Consider the following 6,932-nt stretch of genomic DNA (forward strand, 5'->3'; position numbering starts at 1 on the left):
GGGAAAGAAAAAAAAAAGTGCAATCAATATAAGAGAATTGCATTGCATTTAATTGCATGTATTTTAGAATTTAATTTAGAATTTCTGGATAAGAGATTTGAGAGAAAAGGGAAATATTCATTCAGTTGATTTATTTATACCTCCTCAGTCCCAAGGTACTTACTGCATGTATACAGCTTAAAAGGAATTAACCCTCAGTAAGAATATCGTAGTTGAGTTACTGTGTAGCAACTGATAAAACATGAACATAAAATATGGACGGTATAAACCTCAGAGACATGGAGGTATGCAGAAACATATCGTTACGGCAGCCTTCATTTCAAACATTGTCAACATGCATTACTGATAGTGGAAAAATGGAACATTTCACCTGCAGATGCACTTTCCTTTACAGAATTTACAGTAAATGGAAATGCAAGGGAATGACAGTAAATCCTTAAGAGGAGGAGGAGGATGGAAAAGAGAGGAGAAGGAATAGCAGGAAGGGAGGAACAAGCCAGAGTAGAAGAAGAAAAACATGAAGAATGAATCAATGTGCTTTTTCTGTTACTCATCACATTGGATGTCAGATCCCGATGTGGGATCCAATCAAAGGCTGAAAAACCAAAATAAGCACAGTTGTCACAGAAAAACAGGATTTCACCGCATCAGTGCTCCATGACAGCTGTCAATATCAAGAAAGAGGAGGAGGAGGAGGAGAGAAGGTGAAGGAAGGGAAGGACAGATGGTTGGAGACTGTTACATCCCTGATGCTAGGGGACAGCTGTCAATAAAAAGGCAAGAGAATAAGTAATAGGGATGACTGTGGGGAAGGAAGGGAGAGGAGACTGGTAAGGTGACAAATAAAAAAGTGTCAGTCGCTCAGAGTCAGGAAAGAGAGTGGTGAAAGAGGCAAAGAAGAAAATGACAAAGTAGAGAAAGTCAGTAAAACAGTGATGTTGTTGTCACTGCCAGCAAGGGAGAAGTGAGAAAGACAGAGAGGGAGTTACTTATTTGTCAGACAGTGCCAGTTTTCTGATATAACTGCAGCAAACACACTTGTTCTGCTCTGCAAACAGGCAACAACAGGAGGGAAGTACACAGCAGCAAAGTGGAGAGAGGAAAGACATCATTTCAAAAAGATGTGTTTGTGTCATCTTTATAGTTTTCTAACTTGTTTGCCCTCAAAAGAGCACCACTTTTTGGTGACTGGACACTTCTTCAAGATTATTGTTTGTGAGGGTATGCATTCACTGGGAAAGCATGACATGAAATGTGTCAAAGACCTTTGGATGTCTATGAATAGAAAAAAATCCATCTATAAACAAGAAACAAAAATACGTATTTTTCATAGATTCCTTCACCTACACCATGGGTGAGATTGAGTAATCAGCTCAGACATATCACCTTGTAAAGTTTCATTGATCCATTATCTAACACAGAGCAACATTAGCATTTATATAAGGTCATGTTTCTGTCCACCGGATGAAAATAAGTCTCCATCAATGCTGTTTAGGTAGCATACAGTGGGTTTATCTGAGCAGTTTTTGTTTGTTTTTTATAAAAACAGATGCCTGCTGCTACTGGAAACAAGGATGACTGGAGTGGTGAGGCTGAGCCATACAGTAAAGTGTGCCTTAAAACTAAAACTATAAGCTAAATGAAGTTTAAAAAAAGTATGTGGATTTCTCATTATGAGTGATCCATTTCATGTTACACATAATTTGAATTGTTATAATATGTTAATATAAAAATATTTATTAGTAGAGCCTAAAGTTAGCATATGGTGCTAAGCTACCACTGCGTGGGAAATACCATGTCATTTCCTTTTACACATCTCCGGCTTGTTCTTCTTCTGCCTCAACCAGTTCAAAGGTCGTGCTTGCCATCTCATCTCACGCCTTCTGTCTTTTCTCCAACATGATCTGCTCAATTGCGGTTGCCATTAGAGGGTGACACGTTGGCAGGGTTGGGGAGTAAGGGATTACATGTAATGGCGTTACATAATCTGGATACAAAAATAAAATAACTGTATTCCGTTACAGTACAGATAAACAAAGGTTGTAATCAGGTTACAGGTACATTTTGTAAAAAAACGGGGATTACACATAGGGATTACTTTAAGCACAAAGTTTCAATGAAATGGAAAGTGCAGTGCTTTTTGCTATTTATGTTTCCTTATGTTGGATACTAAATTAATACAGGCTCCCTAGTGCAGAATGATTTATCAACATTTTAAAATCATTTTCCAGGAAATGACACACTAAAATGTCAACAAGAATACCTACAAAACAACATTTTTTGTCATCGATGGGCCATATAACATATAGGCCCAGTGCACAGCATATCATATCAAAACATTTAAACTTCGTTTTTGATTTCATGGGAATGGGATATTTTATAATTGTAGGTTTCTCTAAAAATACAAAACAATACAAAAGACAAGGCATCTTTCATACTCTCTTGTCTTTATTTGTGTATTTGACAATGAAGTAATCCAAAAGTAACTAAAAGTAATCAGGTGAAATTACTTTTTTTGTGGTTTGTATTACGTTACTGATTACATTTTTTAACAAGTTGTTAGTAATTGTACCGAATTACATTTTTTAGGTAATCTTTCCAACCCTGCATGTTGGTGCACTGGTTAGCACTGTCGCCTTACAGGGTGTACACTGCCCAACGCGGGACAAGCGGGTATGGATGATGGATGGATGGTTTGTAGTAGAAGAAGAAGAAACTCAACACAGTGGAACATAGAAACCCCATCGCTAACTAGCATTTTGGTGGCGTAATTGCAGAGGGACGCTGACACCATTGCTGAAGTATAAATGTATAAAGGCACGTAGCCCACACCATCGGCTACAGCATAGACTCGATGCATAAGTATTAATTGGCCTTACAGGCTGCTGTGTCCAGAATGACATAACACACCTTATTTCACTAAGCATTTACTGTTTTTACACTCAGGATAAATGAGTTATTTCAAGGTGAAACTATCTGAAGAAAGAAAACTGACTGAAAACAAAATCACTGCATGTGAAGAGTCCTTGCAGTTAAGATGAATATGTAAGGATGATGAAAATGATGTAATATTGAGTACATTAAGTGAGCACGTAAGGACGATCAAAAAGGTGTTATACTGAATAAATTGAATGGGAGGATATAAGTTGGGTTGATATGAGTTAAAAGATACTTAAAAATGTCCATAAAAAGGGAAAATTAGAATGCTTTGAATCATCGCACTGTTTGAGTAAAAACTGATAATTCATTCCTTTATAAAACAGGACAAAGTTAAAATACAATGATCTGTAGATCAGTAATCTATTGCTTTTCGGGTAAAAGAGGCTAAAAAGGTTAGTAGGATAAAAAGACGATCTATGTTTAAAATGTTTTTCTTATTTAACTTCTATATCAATTTGGGGAAATGCATCTTAAAAAACAATATGCAGTGTTTGATTGTTTACATAAGTTTAACTTTCTTTTTGACGTATAGTTTTAAGTACTAGTTTGTGATGGGAGGATCTGTTCACGATTGCTCATGCCTCATTCAGCCTGTGTACGAAACGTGTGGCTTACGTTCGTCCATTACAACATTGGACTTGACTGAGGCTACATCGTGTCCGTGTCGTACTTTCTATTTCCCCTTTTTCAGGTAAGAACGAGGGTTGTAGTTTGTTTGAATCATTTATTTATGTGTTTAATGCTGTAAGGAACATGCAGGGAGTAAATATTAATGACTGTAGCGATTTATGTATGCACAATTACAATTGCTCCAGTGTAGCCTGTATGCTAGCTGTGTCATGTTAGAGTGGGGCTGTAATGCAACGCCGCCACCGCCGTTTTCTGTGTATTTGTTTTACATTGTAGGGATTGTTGCAGTGTAAGAAAAATGAGTGTAATGTGAGGAGGCAGGATACTTTATATGTAGGTGCAACACTGCTGAGGTTTAAGTGTTAAGAGTATTCTGAATAAGGTAGCAGTATTTAGCATTACAGGATATTTCCAATTGTGCTGTTCATTTTTCTCAACACTTCACAGAGCTCAATGTAATTTACTGTTCTTTGTCAATACTGTTAAAATGCTGCGAAAGTATATTGGTATGTTTTTGGTCAATACATTACAGCATTGGACTTGACTGAGGCTACATCGTGTCCGTGTCGTACTTTCTATTTCCCCTTTTTCAGGGGCGTAACAAATACAGCACCCTGAACTCCGAATGCATTGAACCAGCATTTTGCCAGTTTTCTCTCAGAAGGACAGTAAAGCAGATTGATTTACGGTTCTTAATTTATTACAATGTAGTGCTGTGCAGATCACCCCTAACCCCCCATTCACATCTCCATTGTCCCTACACCCTCATCCCCTTAACATCACCTCTCTGTCTCTCTCTGAATGAAAGCCTTCATTTAATAGAAGCTGTTGCGGCACTACTGGAAATCTACTGAGGGAGAAAGAGAGTGAGGAGAGAGAGAGAGAGAGAGAGAGAGAGAGAGAGAGAGAGAGAATGGGTTTAGTGGGGATAAACCTGCAGGAACTGGGTCACCTCCCATGACCCTCCATAGGCACATTTCGAAGCATGCAGACAAAATATGTATTCATCTATGTGTTGTTCTTTTTTCAATTTGAGGTAGAAAATGTCCATTAATTCATTTAGGTTATACAAGTGGGTGGCAGATCTCATCCTATCCCCCACACCTTATCATTTTACTATTATCAACATTTTTCTCTCAACTCTACTAATGGGACTGCATTTGAATGTCTCCATTAAGCCATCACAAAACATAATGAGGAATGTGAAAGAAAATAAACTATTCAGTGGCTTACAGGGTGACTGTCTAGCAACAGTATGTCTGTGGCTTCTTTGAGAGGAAGAATCAGTGGATGAGCAGCTACGTGGGTGCATGTTATACTGCATGTGCATCTGTGTCTGTCCTAAATGTGTTTACAGTGTAAATTAACCTAAGATCCAATTAAATTGATTGCAATCCACTTTACGAATCAATGTGTGGAGTTGATCACATTTAACAAAGTAAGCCATTCTAATCAACACAAGGCAACTTTGTTAACAAAAATGAAATCTCAGTTGCACAGTCGCTTTTATGTGATTGGATTCGTAGCCTAGTTGAGTTGTATTTATGCTTTTTTCAGTGAAACTTATTTGGACTTTGAAAAGTGTGATTGTGTGCATGTGGTTTCTGGCTTGATTGCAAGTAACAACATCATGACATAGAAGAGCAGCTGTTGCCTGCAGTAAGCTGGTTGGCTGACTGAGGTAAGAGCGACTTTGAGATTATGTAATAAAACACAAGGATAAGATGATGATGGTGGGTTAAAACACAAGAAGCAGAAACACATTGTGGTTTATTTATTTTGTATTTCCAGCGTCTGGTCCATCTACTCCAAACATACATAAAGAGTGGTGTCTTTTTCCTGCCCGAGAGAGCTGTAGACTTTGAAGTTGAATCATAATCCAGTCACAGTAACAACAGCTTTAACTTTGTTATGACCTAGTAAAATCTCAGGACAATAAAAGAAAATATAAGACAGCCATATGAAGACCTTGCATAGTCACACACCTTGAACGTTATTAGGCCTCTACATTGAAAGGACTTGGCCTTAGCTATAGAAAATACACTTTTACCACCATGGCTGGAATAACCTGCCAAGAGGTCCAGAGGCAAAAACGAGCGGTTGGTATGTAGTGAACCCCATATCCCAACGTGTTTACATTCACTTAATTAACTAGGTTACTGAGAGAAATCAGGTTAACGCAAGTAATCACAGAATAAGTGGAAATGCACTGTAGTAATGATTATTGTCAAAGAATTGATCAAAGAATACATACAGCTGGTCACTAATCTCATACCTGCCCAATCTTATTTTGGAAGCATGGCTTACTTATTGTAAGTGTATTAGTGATAGAAGATGCTGTGTCAGTCCTGAGGTCCAGTGAGAGGACAGGCATACAGACATCACCTGTCCTCTCACTGGCACGAATATTCAAATGTTAATTTTATGTCTAAATGTTTCATTTAGACACTGACTTATTTAGACTTGGAGAGGCTACTTTGTGTTAGTTTCAGTTTAGATGGCCTTTGGATGGAATCAATTCAAGTACATGGCATCACTGTTACTTTCCTAGACTGAAGTCTTTGTCATGCACATGCATGCATGTAAAAAGCTGATTAGAAACCCTTTGACCCAAATACATGACCAAGAAATCTGTGACATAATAAAGATTTTAAAACTACATTTTCACAAATGATTGCTTTACATAAGAGGGACTCAAGATAAGGTGGCAGGCGCCACTTTTATACCTTTTCATATCAGTTAAAACTACGCTTTAGTTGTGTCTTTTTCCAAACAAATTTGCAGTTGATCAAGTTACCACACACTGAGTGACACATTAAAGCACCATCCATTGGGGTCCCTGAGGGTCTGGGGCTCTGTAACAGTTGCCTGTTTTGCCACATTGGAAATTCAGACACACTAAAGAGAAGACGTACAAGTGACATGCAGTTTGTTAATTAGACCTGTTACTTGACTTGCCTTAAAGGAATTATCGCTTGACTAGAAAAGTACTCTTCCAAGCTTTGAGATTTGACTGAGAAAATAAAGAACTTAAAAGCAGCCCTGTCTGCAGTCTGCCTCCTCTCAGCTCAGCCACGTTCAGTCTTCCCCCCCTTCAGAAACCCTTTATTAACATATATTCAACAGTTAATGGCTTAGATTAGTTTGGTAGAAGAAAGATGTATTTATGGAGTTTGAGTAAGTGGGAATTCCGAAGCAGTGAGGAGTCAGAGGACCCTAATGGATGTGTATATTTGTGTCTCTGCATCTGTATTTTGTGGTGTAGAGGTGATCAGGGATCAAGATGAAAAACAACCACAACACAGGAAACATAACAGGAGTCAACAGACAAAGAAAGAATGGCATAATTTCCCCTCTTTTTT

The sequence above is a fragment of the Micropterus dolomieu genome, linkage group LG12 (genome assembly GCF_021292245.1).
Source record: "Micropterus dolomieu isolate WLL.071019.BEF.003 ecotype Adirondacks linkage group LG12, ASM2129224v1, whole genome shotgun sequence".
Classification (NCBI taxonomy): domain Eukaryota; kingdom Metazoa; phylum Chordata; class Actinopteri; order Centrarchiformes; family Centrarchidae; genus Micropterus; species Micropterus dolomieu.